The sequence below is a fragment of the Podarcis tiliguerta genome, assembly GCF_965153285.1.
Source record: "Podarcis tiliguerta genome assembly, chromosome: 14".
NCBI lineage: Eukaryota > Metazoa > Chordata > Lepidosauria > Squamata > Lacertidae > Podarcis > Podarcis tiliguerta.
Window position 1 is genome coordinate 12,898,020 of NC_139547.1, and position 23,710 is coordinate 12,921,729.

General features: G+C 44.9%; 1 long non-coding RNA gene across 2 annotated transcripts in view; it reads left to right on the forward strand.

Moving 5' to 3' along the window:
* LOC310663935 overlaps window positions 1-23,262 on the forward strand; it is a 53,895-nt gene extending 30,633 nt beyond the window's left edge. Inside the window, exons 2-3 of one of the 2 annotated variants that reach the window (XR_014504692.1) lie at window positions 8,550-8,666; window positions 22,909-23,262. This is a non-coding gene — a long non-coding RNA (uncharacterized lncRNA). Of the gene's footprint in view, window positions 1-8,549; window positions 8,667-20,156; window positions 20,239-22,908 lie in introns of those variants that run through there. The other variant, XR_014504693.1, reaches the window with a different exon arrangement.
* Window positions 23,263-23,710: the final 448 nt, after the last annotated feature.

Here is a 23,710-nt window from a genome sequence, read left to right on the forward strand (position 1 = left end):
TTCCAATTGTTTAGCACTAATTAGCTTGATTAATTTTGGAGAGGTTCTGTTTCCCATTAAAAGGTGTCTCTCTTGGTTAATTACAGCGAGAATGGACCAAGGAGGGTAAATTAATGTGATCGGCATGGAAAATAAATAAGAAATGGTACACAGTGCATCCCTCAGCAAGGCCAGAGTTTTCTTAAGAGACCAGGAAGTTCAAGGGAGAATGGTCCACTTTGATTTGTTTATATGCAAATCTGTTTTCTTAATTGGCTCTGATTTTCAAAACACACTTTTTGCAGATTTTCGCTCTTTTTTATCACACCAGGACAAGATGCTTTAAACAAATCTGGATTATGCTATGCAGCATTGGGGCCAATAGGGCACTGCCCCACCAACCTCAGCCGGCCCACATTTGCTTGCCTTCTTACAACTATCCTAGCTGCTAGTTTCCTCCTCTTCAGCCTCTGTGTTGCCATTGTGGAACTCAGCTGGGAGGGAGATGGGGACAAGAGCAGAATGGGTTGCCTCTGCCTGTCATTGGATCTGGTACTGCCTGTCATTGGTTATAGCTCCCCCTGCTGTTGACCTCCCTGCCTTCTACCCTACTGATCCCAATGAATGCCCACAATTACTGTTTGAATTCCTCCTCCCCCTAAATTTGTTGCTTCTGTTTTAAATCAGGAAACGTCTGCTCAATATTGCGGCCAGTGATAACGCCGCAGTAAACATCAGAAATGCCTTTATAAATATGATCTAAGAATTTAATTGCCTCCTTTGTACTTTAATCTTATCTTCACACATTGAAGCCATGTGCATTGTATATTTCTGAACCCCAAAGGACAGCTTTTCATATGGCATTGTGGAGTAGGGCATTATCACTCGAAACCTGACAGGCCTGGAATGCTTTTCTGTCAGCCGATGGGCTAGGAAGTTTGTTATTAATTATGGAAAAGGCATACATACATAAAAAGGGAGGTGGTTTGCACAAGGCAGTTCTGAATCCTGAATTATAATTAAATTGGGGCTGTGTGGCAGGGGTGGGGAGAAAAAGCCTTATTTGCCATGAATCAAAACAAAGCGTAGTTACCTTGTAAGGTAGCAATACACAATCTGTACCACACACATTTTCAAAGCCTTAGTTCCCCAAAAGCAAAGCTGCAAATTAGTAAAGATGGACCATTTCTGGATTGAAGTAGATGCAATTTTAAATGTGTACATGCATTTAACATTTCCAGGTGATGGTGGGAATCAGGGCTGCAAAAGCAACACATGGGGAGGTGTGTGTGTGTGTTAAAATATTTTTTTATTTGATTTTCAAAAAACATAAACATGCAACAAAACACAAGTGTGTTTAAAACCTGCTAATGTTTTAACCTGCTTACAATAATTTTGTATATATATTGTAAATGTTTCCCATTCTTTTAAAAAATTCTTGTCTTCTTGGTTCCTGAGCCTTCCCAGTTAGTTTTGGCATTTCAGCATAGTCCATCAATTTGGTTTGCCATTCTTCTTTGGTCGGGATTGTCTCTTCTTTCCATCTCTGGGCTAGGAGTGTGTGTGTGTGTGTGTGTGTGAACCCTTCCTTCTTTTGCAGTGGTCCTGATGAATACCACCCATTAGGAAGGAAAATTTGGAGCTCCCATGTGTGATTGGGAACCCTGATATTGCAGGGCTTCTGATGATTTGCTGTTTGTTGTTGTTTAGTCATTTAGTCGTGTCTGACTCTTCGTGACCCCATGGTCCAGAGCACACCAGGCGCTCCAGTCTTCCACTGCCTCCCGCAGTTCAGTCAAACTCATGTTGGTAGCTTCGAGAACACTGTCCAACCATCTCGTCCTCTGTCGCCCCCTTCTCCTTATGCCCCCCATCTTTCCCAACATCAGGGTCTTTTCCAGGGAGTCTTCTCTTCTCATGAGGTGGCCAAAGTATTGGAGTCTCAGCTTCAGGATCTGTCCTTCCAGTGAGCACTCAGGGCTGATTTCCTTAAGAATGGAGAGGTTTGATCTTCTTGCAGTCCATGGGACTCTCAAGAGTCTCCTCCAGCATCAGAATTCAAAAGCATCAATTCTTCGGCGATTAGCCTTCTTTATGGTCCAGCTCTCACTTCCATACATCACTACTGGGAAAACCATGGCTTTAACTATATGGGTCTCCTGATGATAAGAACATACAAAGAGCCTGCTGGATCAGGCCAACAGCCCATCAAACTCAGCATCCTGTTTCCACAGTGGCCAACAAGATCCCTGTGAGAAACCTTCAAGCAGGACCAAAGCATGAGAGCGCTCCGCCCTCCTGCCGTTTCCAGCAACTTGTGTTCAGAAGCATCACTGTCACCAAGAGCATCGTCATATTTGGCTAGTAGCCACTGACAGCCTTATCTTCCATTAATTTGTCCAATCCATTTTTGAAGCCAGTTTCTAAAGCCTCTTTTAATGATGATGTGAAGAAGCCAATGCATACTCAGATGAGCACATCTAGGGTCCAACTTCAGATTTTCCATCCAGTGTGCAGAAGTTGAGACAACAGAGATAACTGGAACAGCAACACTGTGCATTGTGTCAAAAAGCAGGAGGGCTTCTGATGAGGCCTAATATCACCTTGGTACAAGAGGAGGAAGGTGCTAGCTGGATCTCGGTGGATTCAGGCATCATCCCTGAAAATGTCAGTATTGCAGCCACCAGAAAAATGAATGGTCAGATGATATCAGAGGCCAAAAGAGTTCTGCCTAGTACTGTGAAACTTCTGAGTATACCTGCATGCTTTCTGTTTCTTGACATTAGCAATGCTAGAAGGCACAAAGGTGGGTATCTTTCTTCCTGTGGAAGAATGACTGTCCTTTCAATCTCCTGGTATCTTTTGAAGAACCTTCTTTTAAGGAACAGGCTCAGTACAGCTCAAGATCAGGCTTGCCACTATCAATGCATGCCAGTGGCCTTTCTCGAAGATTGACAGTTGTTAACAAATCCTCCTGCTCTGAATGTCTGAGTCATGCAGCTAGAAGGCAAACAAGGCAGATATATTACTCTTTCCTAGGCAAAGGAGGTCAACTAAGGTTGATTTTGTGAGCTGAATATGGATGGGTTCAGTGAACCCTGAAACAAGCCTTTGAATTGATCCTTGATCGCTGTCGAAATTTGGACTGATTAAGCACGGACTTTTTCTGCCTGTATACATAAAAATGTAAGGTTGTTGTCACGCCACAGTTTGTGTGGCTACATCTTCCCACTCTGTTAAATGTAGCCGCAGTGAGGTTTAATGGAGGCGGGAGGTGCTTCACAGAGTGGTTTGGAAAACTGCTCTTTGAAGCACCTGTCTCCTCTGTGAAGCACCCCACCCCAGTTAACTGCAGCTGTGGGAATGTGGTGCTTCAGAAAACTGCTCTCTTAAGAGCCACCCCCCTCATTTAAAAGGGGGTGGGGATTGTGGCAAGCTGGGAGGAGGTTAGGGTGAGTTGGGAGGTGATAGGTGAAATCTAAAGGGAGGAGCATTTGGCAAAGCAGTTGGTGTATGGGGTGGGGTGTTGATTAATGGAGTAAGATGGGGCAGAAGACCCCAGTTTCCTATATGGATACAGGGAAGTGTAAGGTGAAGTGTAAGGTGCTTCTAGACTGTCACTATCTTGTAGAAGAAGTTCAAGTGCACACTGGAAGTTTAGCTTTGTGCAATTAAAGTAGATTAAAGTATTCTGTTACCCTAGGGCAACAGATCCAGTTGGGTTTGTTTGTTTGTTTGTTTGTTTAAATGACATTTTGCAGTTAGGAAAGTGATGGGGAATAAATGCAGAACCACTGCTGTGCTTTTTAAATTATACACAAGGGAACAAGAGTACAAAGGAAATGCCAAACACAGATCTAGCACATAGTGACAAATTGCAAAGATACTGTATGCTAAAACATGGGGAAAGAACAGAAGACAAAAGAAGCTGAAATTAATTGGGGAAACAATTAGAATATAGAAAGTTAACTGAGATGCTGCTTCCTTATACGATTGTTAGAGATGAAATAAAGAAATGGATTCCAACTCTCTCTCTCTCTCTCTCTCTCTCTCTCTCTCTCCTCACTCACCCACACAGTATCATAGAAAGAAGGATAGAAAGTTTGCTGCCATAAATGATATTTTTTATCTAAATTGTTTGGGGTTTAAATATCTATGGGTAGGTGGGTGTTTGCATGTGTATGTATAACTCTATAATAATTCTAAACAACTACAGAAATGACATCAATAATAATATTCTTTAAAATTTGGAAAGTGCTAAAAAAAGATGGGTGCAGGTGTTTATGTATATAATGAGTGTATGCGTCCATAACGGGGAAATGCCTTGAAAAGAGTGGGGTGAATGCAAGTTTCACAGCAAGATGTGTACATATTCTGTAAACAGATCAGAACTAATGCTCAGCAAAGATGTAATCTAACCTCCCCTTAAGCCTTGTGCAAGCAAATCAGGAAGTGTGCTCAATGATAAACTGGTTGCCTGGAGGAGCTCTAAAAATCATGGAAGCACATGCACATGTTCTACTGGTAGTCTGTTTTGACAAATGGGGCACTGCCCCATCAACCTCCATCTGCACTCAACCAACCCTTACCTGCCTGCCTTCTTCAGGATGTGGCACTGACTGTTGACTTCCTCCTCCTTAGTCTCAGTGTTTCCCTTGTAGTCCTTAGCAGGGAGGAGGATGGGGACAAAACTAGAATTAGTTGGCTCTGCCTATCATTGGCTCTAGCGCCACCTACTGTTGGACTCCCCATTTTCCACCCTACCAATCCCAGTGGGAACCAGCCACTACTGTACAGCCTCTAAGGAGGAAACAGTGACAAGGGTATTTAAAGGATTGGCAAGGAATGAACTCATATCTGCTGACTGCATATTTATTTGGGTGGGATTTTTTTTTTTTAAGGTTGATGGTTAAATTAATTTTGTTGCTGGTAACTATTCTGTTTTAGAATTAGGCTGTAAGCCAAGGGACAGATAATTCTGTGAGTTTCCCCTTCTCTTAATTTCTTATTTTTCCAAGTTTAGTTCTATACGTTTTCACATCAGTTTGCTTTTTTAAAAAAAAGTCCCTGTGAGAATTTGTTAGCTTTTAAGCATGCATTTCTCCGAATGGCCACACTTTTGCATGGGATTTTGCCTAATACGCACATTATAGCAAGCAATTCCCCCATATGCAATGCTTTTTTGTGTGTACAATTGTCATTAATGTATGCATTTTTGCCCAAATATATACCTCTTTATTCACACTAGACTGGAGAACTGCAGTCCTATTTTGAAGGCTAGCTAAGTTTTGGTTCCTGTATTCTTTCAGGAAGTGTGGATTGGGTGGGTTCCTATTGCAATGCTCTTAGAATCATAGAGTTGGAAGAGACCACAAGGGCCATCGAGTCCAACCCCCTGCCAAGCAGGAAACACCATCAGAGCACTCCTGACATATGGTTGTCAAGCCTCTGCTTAAAGACCTCCAAAGAAGGAGACTCCACCACACTCCTTGGCAGCAAATTCGAACAGCTCTTACTGTCAGGAAGTTCTTCCTAATGTTTAGGTGGAATCTTCTTTCTTGTAGTTTGGATCCATTGCTCCGTGTCCGCTTCTCTGTAGCAGCAGAAAACAACCTTTCTCCCTCCTCTATGTGGCATCCTTTTATATATTTGAACATGGCTATCATATCACCCCTTAACCTCCTCTTCTCCAGGCTAAACATGCCCAGCTCCCTTAGCCGTTCCTTAGCCGTTCTTCTGCCAAAAGGGACAGAGGTTCTATTTGCATTCAAACAAGGCAACAAAGCACACTGGGTCTGTTCTTTACTAAACAGGTTTTATTAATAGGCTGTGTTAATAACTGTCAAAGCAAAGGAGATTAAAGGCAGAGGACTTATATCTCTTCCTTTGGCTGCTGAGAACTCCTCTGAATGGACATGGATATGACTCTGTAGAGTGTGCAGCTCCATGCCAGCTGCATTAAAGTTCTGACTGACAGAGGTGTTCTTGGGATTTATAGGGTTACATGTACCACACCAGTGGCCTTGACAACATTCATATTAAGACTAGCAGGTGTGTCCTATCCAATGTGCCATTGTGCCATTGTGGGACTCTGTTAAGGCTTATCTGGAGATTAAAATTCCACACATCTCAGTGTTTAATTAACTGTGAGAGAATGATATTGCCTAGAAAAACAAGACAGAAACAGAATTAACTACTTAAAGGCTACACGACCCATAAGGAACTTGAAGCATGGTTGTGTACCTCCTAAACCCCTTCAAAAATCATGGTCTTCCACGATTTGCCAATACAAATGAGAACCCAGTCAAATTCCTCCCCCGTCTCCTGAAGAGTGAAGTGGGAAAGTGGGACACAAGTATTTCAAATACATAAAAAAATAACAACAGGAGCCATGACAGAAGGCACATTCTCATGATATGTCTAAATACTGTAGTTTTCGCCCCCATAAGACGCACCTGACCATAAGACGCACCTAGTTTTTAGAGGGAGAATGCAAGGAAAAAATATTTTTAAAATGGAGCGCTGAGCAGAGCCTGTATGCATCCCAGGCTCTGCTCAGCGCTCCCTTTCACAAGCCATGTGGAGCATGTGTGCGGCGCTTGCAGGCTTTTCCCTGAGGAGGGAGAAGGGCAGCCCATCACTGACGGGTTGCCCTTCTTCCTCCTCAGGGAAAAGGCCCCAAGAGCCACACACATGCTCTGCGTGGCTCTTTAAAGGGAGCGCGGCTCTTGCGGGCTTTTCCGGGAGGTGGGGAAAGGGACAGAGCTGCGCGCTCTGTCCCTTCCCCCACCTCCCGGAAAAGCCCCCAAGAGCTGCACAGCCTCTTCAGGGCAGCGGGATGAAGGCTCCCCACTGCCCTGAAGAGGTTGCGCCCAGCTAAGCCAGAAGCTAGAACAGCGAGAGGGAGCGCTGCACAGTGATCCCTCTCGCTGTTCTGGCTTCTGGGATAGCTGCGCAGCCTGCATTCCCTCCATAAGACGCACACACATTTCCCCTTACTTTTTAGGAGGGAAAAAGTGAGTCTTATAGAGCGAAAAATACGGTAAATGCACGTTGGGGCTGGGGTGGTTCAGTTGTATGGCAGCAGGGAATGCACCTATGTAGAGAATCCTATGCGCATAGAGTTATAAGCACATGGATTCCACAAAGATATACACCCTATTGTGTGTAGTTCAGCCTTACTTAATCTGTTGCCCTCCATAAATTTTGGATCAACTAACATCAACCTCAGCCAGCATGGCCCGATGGTTAGGGATTATGGGAATTGTAGCCCAAAATATATTGAGAGCAACAGGTTGGGGAAACCTGGTGCAATTGATGAAAATGCCTGAGTCGAAAGCACTGCATAGGAAACAGGTTATCCATATACAGTCTGAAACTAAGTGGCACATTCAAAGGGTGCAGGCCTATATTCCTGGACAAGTACTGTATTTTTTGCTCTATAAGACTCACTTTTTCCCTCCTAAAAAGTAAGAGGAAATGTGTGTGCATCTTATGGAGCGAATGCAGGCTGCACAGCTATCACAGAAGCCGGAACAGCAAGAGGGGTTGCTGGTTTCACTGTGCAGCGATCCCTTTTGCTGTTCTGGCTTCTGAGATTCAGAATATATTTTTTTTCTTGTTTTCCTCCTCCATAAACTAGGTGCGTCTTGTGGTCTGGTGCGTCTTATAGAGCGAAAAATACGGTAAGTCCCTTCACACAATGTTACACGGATACTGTTATCTTACTAGAGAGAAGTGAGTATTTTGTTGACTTTACAATAGTGGCTGAGGGCACTTGCTTATTGGGAATCAACACGCTTGTGCCTTCAGGTTCTAAGAATGTCAGAGCAGAACCTTGATCTGTTTAAAATTAATGAGAAGCTTATTATTGACTTTGGTAGAGTTGAGACGAACTCTATAGGACTGGAAAAGAAAGGCCTCATTTCTGCAAGTTTAAGACTAGCTTCCCTGGTGTCTGTTGTGGAATTACTCTTGATTGACATAGGGAACTCTAGGTGACCCTGTAAGAAAACCTTTTATTTTCTTTTGTTACATTTTCTGACTATGGCAGACTTCTCTCTGTCATTTCCCTGGGACTGTCCACTCAGTAAATTTGCTAGCTAATGCCAAAGGTGAGCAAATGGGGAAGCGGGCAGGTGGGAGTTGAAAATGATTATTTTCCCTTCCAATCTCCAGATAGATTTTCTAATCTTACTGCTCCACTGGGGAAATCTAAGAACTTTTATCAATTACCCCAATAATCAATTCATCAAGACACTCTTGCTTGCCACCCTGTTGTTCTCGGTTTCAACTGAATTATTTTGACATTCTTAAAGCAAACCTAGAAATGTCTCCCCATCAGGGAAAACAAAAGCAAGAAAGAGCAACGTAGTAAATAAGATATGGAGAGAGATTTGTGAAACGCCAAGTGGTTCAAGGGAAAGACAGGTGACACGTTTCTCATTTCCTCCTGTCCCATCTCAATATACTTTAGCAAGTGAACCATATTTTTGCCATCAGCAGTTTCCATCTAAAGGCAGCAGCATGGTCTGATCGGTGATCCTTTTTTTCTGCTTTTTATTGTGTAGAGCTCAAAGAAGAAAAACAAGAGAGAGAACCAAGGATTTCTTCTAAGGAGGCATCGTCTAGAATACACTCCTCTTGGAACTAGCTTATTGGTTAAAGAAATCAACACCTTTTATCAGGTTGGTATTCTGGGAGGGAGTAGTGATGTATGGAAGTGAGAGCTGGACCATAAAGAAGGCTGATCGCCGAAGAATTGATGCTTTTGAATTATGGTGCTGGAGGAGACACTTGAGAGTCCCATGGACTGCAAGAAGATCAAACCTCTGCATTCTGAAGGAAATTATCCCTGAGTGCTCACTGGAAGGACAGATCGTGAAGCTGAGGCTCCAATACTTTGGCCACCTCACGAGGAGACTCCCTGGAAAAGACCCTGATGTTGGGAAAGATGGAGGGCACAAGGAGAAGGGAACGACAGATGGTTGGATAGTGTTCTCGAAGCTACCAGCATGAGTTTGACCAAACTGCAGGAGGCAGGGGAAGACAGGAGTGCCTGGCTTGCTCTGGTTCATGGGGTCACGAAGAGTCGGACATGACTAAATGACTAAACAACAACAACAATTCTGGGAGGGATTCTATCAATGGATCTATTCACACATACACATGAACCCGTATTTTTATACCCGTGTTCACAAAAGTACAAATTTGGAAATCTTTAAACTGGAGATGGTTGCAGGTCACTGCGGTTATTGCACTGCTTTAGTGCCATTATAGAAACATCAGTGGTGACTTGCTCACTTGCTGATGTCTCTATAATTAAATATAAAGGTAAAGGTAAAGGTACCCCTGCCCGTACGGGCCAGTCTTGACAGACTCTAGGGTTGTGCACTCATCTCACTCTAGAGGCCGGGAGCCAGCGCTGTCCACAGACACTTCTGGGTCACGTGGCCAGCGTGACAAGCTGCATCTGGCGAGCCAGCGCAGCACACAGAACGCCGTTTACCTTCCCGCTAGTAAGCGGTCCCTATTTATCTACTTGCACCCAAGGGTGCTTTCGAACTGCTAGGTTGGCAGGCGCTGGGACCGAGCGACGGGAGCGCACCCCGCCACGGGGATTCGAACAGCCGACCTTTCGATCGACAAGTCCTAGGCGCTGAGGCTTTAAACCACAGCGCCACCCGCGTCCCATATAATTAAATATATGTTAACACAAAAGGATGGGCTTTGGGAAAATAATGGCTTGAAGCTTCAGTGCAGAAATATAGTAAGATGGTTAGTTCTTACATGTTGCATAGGCCGCTCAACTCCACACAAGGTGGACCATAAGCTGATTCTTAAACAGCACAGAGATAAAAATAAATGGAGGCAGAAAGATTGCCCAAAGGAACTAAGGAAGATTCAGTGGAAGCCTAAACACACAAGGAGGAAGGGGGGGAAAGCTCAAATGCAAATGAAGTCTGTTTGGACTACATGAGGGTTGAGAGACAGCAAGATTAGGGAGATAAGAGAGGCAAATATCAGATAAAGAAGAGAGGTGATAATAATTGCCAATCCCAAGGGGGAGGACAAAGAAAAGTGATTTCCTGAGTTTCCTCATGAGCTGTGGTGACCTGGTTGCATCTGTGTCTAAGGATTTCTGCTAGTGATTCAGTAGATTTGGGTGGAGATTCTTTACACTTTCTGAAAGAATACCTGCTAGGCTCAGGTAAGGATGAGATGATCGACTCCATTTTGTTTTCAGGAGTTGATAGGTAAATCCATTCAGGAGGACAAACCTTTCAGATGACTTATCTGCATTTGTTTACATACCCCCATCTACCTCTTGCCAGAACCTTCTGTATTATATTGCCTGGGTCTTTTCTCCTGAATCACCTCCCTTCCCCAATCACCTCCTTGGATTTTATCCAAGCCACTTTCCAAGTCCTTCATTTTAACCTCCTCTCATTGGTCAGCATGCCAGCTCATCTAAACACATTTTGAGATTCCCCACAAGCCTCTTTTAAGACTGAGTTTTAGCATCAGTTGCTTGCACATTACCCTGGCCCTCTGAACAACCTCTCCAAAAACATATTTAACACTCCACTGCGCTGCATACGCAAAGATTGGCCTGAGCTCAACACTTGAAACCCAACTCTTCTATCATCCCCACCCAAATGCACTGTTTCAGGGGTGCTTTGGCCAGCAGTAAGAGAGGTAAACTTTGCAACCTTGGTTCATTTTAGCTGTCCTTTTCTTATCCTTCTTTTCCTCAATGATGTGCATTCTGAGAAGGAGCCACAAAGACCAGCACACAATATTTGAAAAGTCAAGACACTGTGGGTTTATATAATAGCATGATGCTACTTGCTGTTTTATTATTTTCCTTCCTTATAATTCCTAGCATTGGCTTTGCCTTCTTTATGTTGAAAACACACCGAGTTGACATTTTAGAGGTTCTAGAATCAAAGGATGCAGAAGGCTAAATTTGGCAAGTTATTATTGCCTTACCTTTCCCCCCTGAGTTGAGGGCATGAAGATCTGTCCCTTTATAATACACCCAAATCATTATTCAACATCCATCTTCAGTGAGAGTGTCAGTGAGGGTGTCTGTCACAGAATGTGCAAAGGAGGGGGAGCGAGAGTTGTGGCTAGGCACGGGGTGTGGCATGGTGTGGAGAGAGTACCAGGGGCCAGAGAAAGCTAGAGAGAGTGGCGTAAAGGGCCACATTCAGGCTTTTAGCCTGAGGTTAAAAAGGACCCCTGACCATTAGGTCCAGTCACGGACGACTCTGGGGTTGCGGCGCTCATCTCGCTTTATTGGCCGAGGATGACTAAGCCAGCATGACTGGCCAGCATGACTAAGCCGCTTCTGGCGAACCAGAGCAGCGTACAGAAATGCTGTTTACCTTCCTGCCGGAGCGGTACCTATTTATCTATTTGCCCTTGGACGTGCTTTCGAACTGCTAGGCTGGCAGGAGCAGGGACCGAACAATGGGAGCTCACCCCGTCATGGGGATTCGAACCGCCGACCTTCTGATCGGCAAGTCCTAGGCTCTGTGGTTTAACCCACAGCGCCACCCGCGTCCCCCTCTGAAAATGTGAAAGTAGGAAGATGATTTCACATCCTCTTTCACCCCTGACCCCCCCTCACAATGATCAGTTGAAAGTTTGACTTTTTTCTTTAACTTTCCCACTTGTCGCTACTGTGCTATCAGTACACCATATGTGTACTGTTTTGCTCTCATAATGTCGGCTGGTTAATGCAGGGTGTTTTAAAATCAGCCGTCTCTTTCAGCTGGCAGCCTGATTGCAATCACAAAGGAGTCAAGAGTTCTCCATCCCTTCCCTCCCCACTGGCGCCCCTGCTCCCCACATCCCGCATTAACAGTTTAAGGCAGCAATCCTCTGCTCACTTACCCCGGTGTAAGCCCCGATCAACTTAGTGGAACTGACTTCTGAGTAGACGATTGTGCTGGAAAATTTCTGGTTGAGATCTTGACCTGAAGAGCTTCGATTCACCATACACTTGTCTAAAGCGAGGTGGGTCCTGCCTCTTATCAGGGCTAGCAGTGTTTGAATGGACATTAGCTCTCCCTTTTGAAGCAGTTCAATCTGTATTGTAACACATCCTCATCTCATGTTGAATGCAGTTGTAACGTAGCTAAAGCGACTAGCCATGATACCTGTATTCTGCCTCCGTGGCCGGAGGCAATAATGTGTCTGAATACCAGCTGCTGACAACCACAGGAGAGGAGAATACTCTGGTGCTTGGGTCCTAATTTGGGGTGGTCCACAGTCATCTGCTTGGCCACTGTGATAACAGGTTGCTGGACTAGATGGGCCACTTGCCTGATCCTGAATACTCTCTTTATGTTTTTCAGGCTTAAGTTTATGTGAACTTACCTGGAAGGGACGTGGGTGGTGCTGTGGGTTAAACCACAGAGCCTAGGACTTGCCGATCAGAAGGTCAGCGGTTCGAATCCCCGCGACAGGGTGAGCTCCCGTTGCTCGGTCCCTGCTCCTGCCAACCTAGGAGTTCGAAAGCACATCAAAGTGCAAGTAGATAAATAGGTACCGCTCTGGCGGGAAGGTAAATGGTGTTTTCGTGTGTTGCTCTGGTTTGCCAGAAGCGGCTTAGTCATGCTGGCCACATGACCCGGAAGCTGTACGCCGGCTCCCTCGGCCAATAAAGCGAGATGAGCGCCGCAACACCAGAGTATGTCATGACTGGACCTAATGGTCAGGGGTACCTTTACCTTTACCTGGAAGTAGGGATGGGGTGGAATGGGATTTGGTTTGAATTTCAATGAGAAACTACTTAATTTGCACTTTTTGAATAATTGTGTGAACCAAAACACAGCCACCCTTTGAAAGTCGTATTTCACCAAATTTTGTGACGCAGTTCTCTGGCCAAACAATGTGTACAGAAAAGTGTATATTATGGGAAACGTGTGTATAAAAAATGCATTCTTTAGTGAACATAACATACAAACATTCACTATGTTAGGGCAAATTGCTTGCAAAAATCACACTGAAATGCCGATGAATTTTTGAAAAATGCAAATTGCTGCAGAAATGTGGAGAGCTGAACTTCAGATGGGGAAAAATGGGAAACCAAAAGAAATAAAAAGTGACAGATCACACGGAGTTGCACTAGATGACTTTCTGGGTCCCTTCCAACTCTGCAATTTTATGTTTCTATGATTCATCCTTAAAGGTAAAGGTAAAGGGACCCCTGACCATTAGGTCCAGTCGTGACCGACTCTAGGGTTGCGGTGCTCATCTCGCTTTGTTGGCCGAGGGAGCTGGCGTACAGCTTCCGGGTCATGTGGCCAGCATGACTAAGCCACTTCTGGCGAATCAGAGCAGTGCACGGAAATGCCGTTTACCTTCCCACTGGAGCGGTACCTATTTATCTACTTGCACTTTGATGTGCTTTCGAACTGCTAGGTTGGCAGGAGCAGGGACCGAGCAACGGGAGCTCACCCCGTCGTGTTGATTCGAACCGCCGACCTTCTGATTGGCAAGTCCTAGGCTCTGTAGTTTAACCCACAGCACCACCCGCATCTCTACAATTTTATGTTTCTATGATTCATCCTTACCTCCCAGTAAACTCCATTGAATTAAGCAGGATAACTTTTCTCATAAAACATGCATGGGATTGGGCTGCATATGAGCATAGGGGTATTTTTGTTTGTTTCGCTTCCCAGTGGGGAATCCTGCCCATCAGAAAAACTGCCCGCAATGCTGATGGCAATATCAATTTGGCTTTGTCATCCTCTGTTTGTAAAAACAAAAGGCTAAGATGTGAGCTGCTAAGGGAGTACTATTGGATCTCGTCTTCAGACAGGTTGTCTTGATATCAGCTGGATATCAAAAGACAGCTCAAGGGAGCTTGCATTGGGATTCTGGGTATGCCACAACTGACCTATTGATAAGCAGGAAACTACAGCTATTTCTGTTTGTTTTGCTTGCTTCATAGCATGCAGACAAAAGTACAAATATTGACTCAAAAGTGAAAGGGGGGAGAAAGCCATCTGTGGCCAGGCCTTTTCTCTCTTTTCTTTTGGGAGACTGTGCGCAATCATGAAGAGAAAAATTGAGTAAGCGCCTTTCTCCCCCTGGTAAAAGATAGAGACATTGGACAGTAACCAGGGGACCATCTGCTTCATTTCTTCATTCATCATTAGGCATGACTGTGAATCCAACACCAGTAGACAATGAGGCATGGAGAAGCCATTTGCAGTAGCCAGTTGATGGAAAGTATTTCAAGGGCAAGGTTCTAGGAGAATACATTGGAGTCGAGTCAGACCAAAATTCTTGCGTAGCTTGCAAAGCTTGTACTATTTTATTGTTGTTAGCCGCCCAGAGCCCGGCTTCGGCTGGGGAGGGCGGGATATAAATAATATTTATTATTATTATTATTTCTGGATCCATAGAACCGCATTGCAGAAAAGTAAACAGGGAAGCTGAAACAAGGAAAATATTGATAGGAAGACAACTTTATTGGTTTATTTAAACATCATCATCAGCAGTGCTTTTTCTAAAAAAATGTTTGGGGTACTCTCATTTTGACTCAAGAAAATCAGCATTTTATAGTTTAAATCAGGAAAAATAGACACAGTAAATGGACAAAAGTTCAAAGATTCACAGAATGTTTAGAGGTATGTGTACCCCTGCATCCCCCCAGAAAAAAAGCATTGATGATAATAATAATATAATTTATTATTTATACCCTGCCCATCTGGCTGGGTTTCCCCAGCCACTCTGGGCAGCTCCCACAGAACATTAAAACCACTATGAAATGTTAAAAACTTCCCTAAACAAGACTGCCTTCAGATGCCTTCTAAAAGTCAGATAGTTGTTCATTTCCTTGACATCTGATGGGAGGGTGTTCCACAGGGCAGGCATCACCACTGAGAAGGCCCTCTGCCTGGTTCCCTTTAACCTCACTTCTCGCAGTGAAGGAATGGCCAGAAGGTCCTCAGAGCTGGACCTCAGTGTCTGGGCTGCTCGATGGGGGTGAAGACGCTCCTTCAGGTATACTGGGCCAAGGCAATTAAGGGCTTTCAAGGTCAGCACCAACACTTTGAATTGTGCTCAGAAACATACTGTAGGTCTTCCAGGACCAGTGTTATATGGCCTTGGCAGCCACTCTAAGCTGCCACATTCTGGATTAATTGTAATTAAATTTATATACTGCCTGAAGATCATAGGGTGTTTTACAGTAGACAGGGGTCAGCAAACTTTTTCAGCTGGGGGCCAGACTATATTTTGAGCAGGGGGAAATGAATGAATCCCTATGCCCCACAAATAATCCAGAAATGCATTTTAAATAAAAGGACACATTCTACTTTAGAAGGCGATTGGGCCGGATCTGGCCCCCAGGCCTTAAATTGCCTAGCCATGCAGTAAAAAGGTAAAGGGGCCCCTGACCATTAGGTCTAGCCGTGACCGACTCTGGGGTTGCGGTGCTCATCTCGCTTTATTGGCCGAGGGTACAGCTTCCGGGTCATGTGGTCAGCATGACTAAGCTGCTTCTGGTGAACCAGAGGAAACACCGTTTACCTTCCCGCCGGAGCGGTACCTATTTATCTACTTGCACTTTGACGTGCTTTCGAACTGCTAGGTTGGCAGGAGCAGGGACCGAGCAACGGGAGCTCACCCTGTCGCGGGGATTTGAACCACCGACCTCCTGATCGGCAAGCCCTAGGCTCTGTGGTTTAACCCACAGCGCCACCCGCATCCCATTAGCCATGCAGTAGAACAATGCAAAATGCATAACATAATGGCGCCAACAACAACAACAACAACAACAACAACAACAAGAACACCTCCTCACCACGGATACAATGAAAAGGTAATAGATTGTTTAATCAACCAAAGGTTTGGCTGAAGAAGAATGTCTTCACATGGTGCCTAAATATATGCAGAGGTGTTTGAGAGTTTGTTGGAAATGTGTGTGAAGGGGCTAGGGGAGGGAAGGTTTCAGCTCAGCTCCTAGTACCGGGAATTTGAGTCTATCAGCTGCAGTTTTGCAGCTGAATCTCACTCTGAGTCCTGGCGTCTTGCAGATGACCCTGCTAAGGAGTCATTTCTGAGTCTGCATTCCCCATTTATCAAACAATGGAAAGACGGGCCTACCTCACTGGTCTGTTGTGAAGATTAATGAGATAACAAAACTTTCCCTTGAGCCTCAGGGATAGGCTTGCCCCATACATCTAAATAACAGACGCACTCTGTGTGGGAAAGTGACTTTCACCGTGCTTTCTCTCCCCCCCTCCCTCTCTTTTACCCCAAATACCAGAGAGAGAAAGTGAGCTGAAAAATCTGCTGCTTAAATCAAACAGCCCTCACACCTTTGGGTGTTTCTAATATGCATGTCATGTTTGAAAAATGTCAGCGGTGGGGTGGGGAGGAAGGGGGGAGATGGAATAATTCTTCGCTGCACATTTGTCTGAAGTGCATAATTGCTGCATTTGACATGTATGAATGCACTTTCATTATGGTGTCAAGAGGACACTTTGTACCTGGGAAAGGAGCAAGTGATTTGAGAATGGCAAATAAAATAGTAAGCATTTTGCTTAAATAAAGTTTATTACAGCTTTGGGGAAAGAGATAATTATAAAGCATTCACTGGCTTGTTTTTCCTCTGATTGAGGCTTTAAAATGTCATTTAAGAAGATTAAGGTATTCAAGACTCGCAGTCTTGCTGAGGTGGATAACCTGGAGCAAAGTTGCCCCAGGACAGCCCTGCCTCTTCCACTCACTGGCATTCATTCTTCTTCCAGGCATGTCCAAAGTCTGTTTCGGGGGCCTAATCCGGCCCGTCGGTCGGTTTAATCCAGCCCCTGTGGCAGTTTATTTCCTTGGATAAAATCCTAAAAAAAAAAAAAAACCCTCAAAAAAGCTAAACAACTTCAATCCTAAGTAAAAAGTTCAACAACTTTGGTTGGCCCTTTGGTCAGCCCTCACGGCCCTTCACTTCATCAAATGTGGCCCTCTTTGAAAAAGGTTTGGACACCATCCATGCCAGTTCTGGGGATGTTGGCTTTTTGGGAGGGCAGGGGCTTTGAACAAGATGGTCTAAAAATGCCACCCCTCTCTCTGTGTGTGCCCACCTCTTCCTAACCGCTTCCTCGCTTTTCTTGCTTCTACTTCTGCGCCCAATCCCAGAACTAAAGAGCTCTTGCTACTTCTCACTTCTTTACTGCACCACTTGGTCCATCAGTTGTTGTTGTTGTTGTTGTTAAATGAGTTTATATACCGCCCTATACCTGGAGGTCTCAGGGCAGGTCACAGAAAAGATCACAACATGTATAATCAAAATAAAAACAACAACCCAATAACACTCCCCCAGAAAAGAGCCATATTTTAAAAGGGTATTGGATGTCAAACAGATCAACCAAAGGCCTGGTTCAAAAGGAACGTTTTTGCCTGGCTCCTAAAGGTGTGTGATGAAGGCACCAGGCAAACTTCCCTGGGGAGAGCATTCCACAGATGGGGAGCCACTGCAGAGAAGGCCCCATTCTTGTGTTGACACCCTCCAGACCTCTCAAGGAAGGGCACACAAAGGAGGGCCTCAGAAGATGAACTCAGGGTCTGGGGTAGGTTCATATGGAAAGAGGCGGTCCTTGAGGTATTGCAGTCCTGAGCCATTTAAGGCTTTATAAGTCAAAACCGGCACTCTGAATTGGGCCCAGAAACTAATTGGTAGTCAGTGCAGTTGGACCAGGATCGGTGTAACATGCTCAAACTGTCTTGTTCAGGTGAATTCTGCACTAGCTGAAGTTTCTGAACCATCTTCAGAGACAGCCCTACATATAACGCATTGCAGTAATCTAACCTTGAAGTTACAAGAGCATAGACAACAGTAGTTATGCTATCCCTGGACCACCAGCCGAAGCTGATACAAGGCACCCTGGGCCACTGAGGCCACCTGAGCCTCAAGTGACAGCAAAGGATCCAGGAGTACACCCAAGCTACGAACCTGCTCCTTCAGGTCAGGAGCTTGTCCTATTCTCGAGTGGGGCACTGGTAGAGACACATGCCTGACAGGCATGTTCTCTCCCTCCTGGTTGATCGTTCGGGAGCTTCAAAAGCTTTCTTCAGCCCAAACATCACAGTGACCAATGCCAACAAACATCGGCACACTTAGGGATCCGTAGAGTCTTTGCAGCTTGCGTAACAGACCTCAGCAACTCAGCATTTTGGCTAATCTACTTTATTTACATATAAACACACACGGAGCACTGCAACATGGCTCCCTCTCTCCCTAGCATCAGACAGCAAAGAGAAAGAACAAAGGACAATACTCCCACTTCACGGAACACAGTAACACAAACATCCTGTCTCCATCACTTCCCACTCTGTAGAGTCAAAACATACACCGTCATGTGATAAACAACAATCCCATGACTGTAATCACGGAGCAGGAATTCTGACAGTGTAACCCCATCAAGAGCAGGCGACCTCTCAGCCATCTGATCTAGGAACCAGAGAACAAAGGAAGAGCCCTGCTGGATCAGGGCAAAGGCCCACCCTGCCCAGTATCCTCTTCTCACAGGGCCCAGCCAGTTGCCCATGACAAGCCTGAAGTCTGAACGCGACATCCCTCTTCTTGTCTGTGATTCCCCGCAGCTGATATTCAGAGGCACAACACCTCTGAAAGTGGAGATAGAACATAGTCACGAGGGCTAGTAGCCGATAATAGCCCTTTCCTCCATGAATTTGCCTTAGTTGATAGTTTAACTATGTGCTGTGTTGTGGAGTATTTCCTTTTGTCTGTCCTGCACCTTCCAACATTCAGCTTCATTGAATGCTCACCTGTTCTCCTATTATCAGAGAAGGAGAATAGCACCTCTCTCCCCACTTTATACACACCTAGTTTTATACACCCCCCTTTACTTGTCTTAAAAGCTCCAAATGTGGTCATCTTTCCTCGGAGGAAAGCTGCTCCATTCCCTTGATCATTTTGGTCGCCCTGCTCCAAACAGAACAGGAGCAGAGATGGCATTGCATTTAGTTATTCCTTGATGCAGAATGCAGATCTTGGCAAGTTGTCACGCTCCCTGTAAGCTCCAAATGAGCCTTTCTTTACCGGCCATTGTATGCCCCTTTCCTTTCCCCTGCGCAGGGGACTTTTGATTCCGTCTTTTTTGTTGTTGTTGCTAGTATGAGGTTTTTCAGCACTTTTCGTCCTGCTGCTCTGCTTGAAAGAACGACTGCTCTCAGCCTACTTTACTGCCAGGACAAAAGGAACCTGGAAGGGACATCCTGCTTAAAAAAGTAGGCTGGCTATTGTCAACAGTAATTCATAATGTAATTCCAGTCATTTTGCCAGAGCTTAAAAAGTAGGGCAAACCCACATTGTCCCAGTAGGGATGCAATTTGGGGTAGGGGGATGGGGTTATCTGTGCAAAAAAGAAAGGAGGGGGGGATAAAAGAGTAAAGAAAACAAGAAGCAGAGATGGGAAAGGAGCTTCTAGAAACCTGAAAATGAATCCCACTCTCCTCTGGCATGGGAACTTTCCAAAACAAGTCGTGTTGCACCACTTGTTGTTGTTTAGTCATTCAGTCGTGTCCGACTCTTCGTGACCCCATGGACCAGAGCACGCCAGGCACTCCTGTCTTCCACTGCCTCCCGCAGTTTGGTCAAACTCATACTAGTAGCTTCAAGAACACTGTCCAACCATCTCATCCTCTGTCATCCCCTTCTCCTTGTGCCCTCCATCTTTCCCAACATCAGGGTCTTTCCCAGGGAGTCTTCTCTTCTCATGAGGTGGCCAAAGCATTGGAGCTTCAGCTTCAGGATCTGTCCTTCCAGTGAGCACTCCGGGCTGATTTCCTTCAGAATGGATAGGTTTGATCTTCTTGCAGTCCATGGGACTCTCAAGAGTCTCCTCCAGCACCAGAATTCAAAAGCATCAATTCTTCGGCGATCAGCCTTCTTTATGGTCCAGCTCTCACTTCCATACATCACTACTGGGAAAACCAGAGCTTTAACTATACGGACCTTTGTTGGCAAGGTGATGTCTCTGTTTTTTAAGATGCTGTCTAGGTTTATCATCACTTTTCTCCCAAGAAGCAGGCGTCTTTTAATTTCATGACTGCTGTCACCATCTGCAGTGATCATGGAGCCCAAGAAAGTAAAATCTCTCACTGCCTCCATTTCTTCCCCTTCTATTTGCCAGGAGGTGATGGGACCAGTGGCCATGATCTTAGTTTTTTTGATGTTGCACCACTAGGAATGTGAAATTTTGGGCATGCAGCAGGATCTTTAACAACAACAACAACAACCGCCCCCAGCTGGCTGGGTTTCCCCAGCCACTGTTGGCACAGGTTGACCAGGCAAGCTAAAGTACAATCAAATTTGATTAAGCTAGCACAGCTTAGTGGCTAAAGAGACTGAACTATGAATCATAAGAACAAAGAAATCTGCCTTATATTGAGTCAGCCCAAAGGGTCCACCTGGCTCATTATTGAATGGTGGTTGCTCTCCAGAGATTCAGACAAGAGGACATTCCCAGTTCTACCTGGAGATGCCAGGGATTGCGCCAGGAACTGTCTGCGTGCAAAGCCGATGCTCTGCCAGTTTACCACTGAACTGTGGTCCTTCTTCACAAGACTCAAGTTATACCAAATGGTCTCCCTTATCTTAAAAGCAGAAATGCCATTTAAGTGAGACAGTGACTGGGGAGCAGGTGGAGAGTCACCTATTTCAGATAACAAATGATTGTTTCCCCAAAGCACTTGTCTCTTCAGATAATTCATTTCTTCCATCCAGTGTGACTATTGTTATCCTTCTGACAATTGTTTGTTTGTCTGTTTGTTTAATTTATTTTAAGGAGGCTCTCAAGGTGGCTTGCGGAAAAGGGATAAAACAGAATTCCTATACAAGATACAAAGAAAGACAAAACGGCAGGTGTAACATTTTAAAATGCAGCGCCACACTTTTATTTATTTAAACAGCGAACAGGAGCCATTTAATACCAGCAGTGATATAAAAACTGTACAAAGCTCTGCATGCGAATTTAACGCAGCATGGAATATATGAGTTTTCAAAGCCTATTTAAAATCCACTCTGGAGAGACGAAACATGTGAGGAAGTTCCACAGACGGGGACAGCTCTGAAAAGGCCTTGTCTCCTGTGCTGTCAATCTTATAAATTTGTATGGTGGACCCACAAGCATAGCTTCTGGGACTGATCTCAAGGACTAAGAAAATTTGTATTGGATCACCTGCCCCCAGACCATTAAGATTTTCAGCCTCAGGGGCACAGTGGTGGAATTTCTCTCCCATGAGTTAAAATGGGAGGTGTGGTTATACTCCCAAAGACATATTTTTAGGTTCTGTAAAGTAAATCATGGCCCATTCTCTGTTTTTGGATCAAATATGGATGCCTCAGCTGATCAGATAACATATATGCTTCCTCAACCTTCCCAGCAAACTATAATACTGCATTATTTGAGATTTGTGGCATCACATGCTCTCATTGTGTGGGCTTTTAGTTATATGCTTCTGCCAACTGTCTTCATGGAAATTCTGACATAAGTGATATTCCTAGAAGTAAAGGTTGGTAAATGAATTCTTGAACAGTGTAGCTGCCACAGACATCTATTCATCTGAGCTACTTCAGAAGAGATGCCTCCCATTGACTGAGCCACTTGGAGTCAAGGGCTCTCCTCGCCCTCCTTGCTTGCTTGCCAGAGTAGTATTATAACATTTCGCCTCCATACTTTAGTACTGGCGCTTGTTGGTGCCTCCCTCCCCTTCCTCTTGCCTTCCCCAAAGATCACTGTGGGGAATCTTTGCGGATTTGGGGGCTCCAACATAATGCTCATATTTCTCTCTCCCAACTCCCTCTTTAACATTCAGAGTCTCTTCAGATGTCCTTCTTGTTATGTATTCCTGGTGATTTGTGCTCTTTATGCTAGCAGGGTGGTTAGATGCAATCTCGCTTTCAATACTCTATGTGCCTGAAAATATTTTGGGGTGGACGTGCTGCTTTGTTTCTGATCAGTGCATTTCCCATAGCTTCCTGATTGTCAGGCATCCCGGTTCCCATCTTGATAACGCAGCAAGCGTAGTTAATTGAAAAGGAAGATTTATTGCAAAAAAACAAACAGAGTTCGCCGGACGGCTCTAACAAGCCGCCAGCCTCATCAGTCATGATGACCCTTCTGAAGACTGCTTCCTGCAAGACCAGAAGCAGCTGAACTTTCGCTTCTGACGTCTCTTGTTTTGCTTCCTGTCTTGGAGCCCTCCCATTCGCCGAGACCTTGGACTGAGAGGGTCAGCTCCCACCTCTTCCTCATTCTCTGAGGGGCTGTCTCTTAGTGCTTTCCCGCCTGATGAACTGCTTCCTTCTCTGTTTGCGGCATTTTGCACTTCTCAAGAGCATTGGCAGGGTTCTGGCTCGCTCTCAGTCACTCCCTTATCAATCTGCATTCCAAAGGGCCGGGGAGTTGGCACTTGCCGGTGCTCATCCTGCCTGGCAGTTAAACTGCTCTGTTCCTGGCTGCTTCCTTCAACTGGCTGCAAACCTTCTCTGGGGGCAGGCTCATTCATGACACTGATGAAATCCTGCAACTTTTTATACCACATAGGAACATCAGAAGAGCCTGCTGGATCAGACCAACCCCCTCCTCCAGATAATTCAGCATCAGGTTCTCACAGTGGTCATGCAACTGCCTGTGGAAAACCAAGCAGGGGCCTGAGCACATGAATATTCTCCTCTCCTGTTTCCAGCTAATGGCATTCAGAAGCAGCTAGTAGCTACTGAGAGCCTTATCCTCCCATGAATTTGTCCAATACACTTTTAAAGCCATCTTTGGTGGTGGCCATCACTGCCTCCTGTTGGATTGAATTATATAGTTTAATTATGCAGCACCATAAATGTTCCAGGTTATTTATTTATTTTTGTCCCTTTCTGTTGTGTTGTAGTGCAAAAGTGTCCCTCCATATGGCAACAATGTGTTACCATGGGGAAAGCGGAAAGATTTGTGGATGTTCCAGTAACACACTAACTGTGCTGATGATGTGCTGCCGAATACATCTGCCAAAAAAAGGAAAGAGAAAAAGAAGGCATGATGGAGAACAGCAACAACCGGGAAAAGCTAGACATAACATTTTACAACGACAGGAAGAAACACCACAGGCAGAATAATTGCAACACACAGGAAGCACAAGGATATAGTTTGAGTGCCTCACTTGTAGTTCTATAAATCACTTCATGTGTCAACACACGAACGTAAGTTATTAATATTGCAGTTGTTGTATAAGGGATTATTATTTTGATTGGAATGTAATTGAAATTAATAGGATTTTGGAATGCAGAAATAAAGAAAATAATCAAACCAGCAAATCTAGCACGGGGTGTCTGTGTGTGTAAATTATATCATTTGGTATTTGAATGATTGATGACCCGGAAAGCTGTCTGTGGACAAACGCTGGCTCCCTCGGCCTGAAAGCGAGATGAGCACCACAACCCCACAGTCACCTTTGACTGGACTTAACCGTCCAGGGATCCTTTACCTTTTACCTTACTGTCCAGCAGTATCCCTTCCCAAGTGAGAGAAAGCAGGTAGAGCAGGTAGCTTTGGGGAGAGAGGAGCCAGAGAGGTAGCGAGTGAAGAATGAAAACAAGGACAGAGGCAGGGATGGGAATGGGGATAGGGACAGAGACAGGAATATAGAGATGGAGACTGGAGGGAAAGGAAGCAGAAGACCAAAGACAGAGACGAAG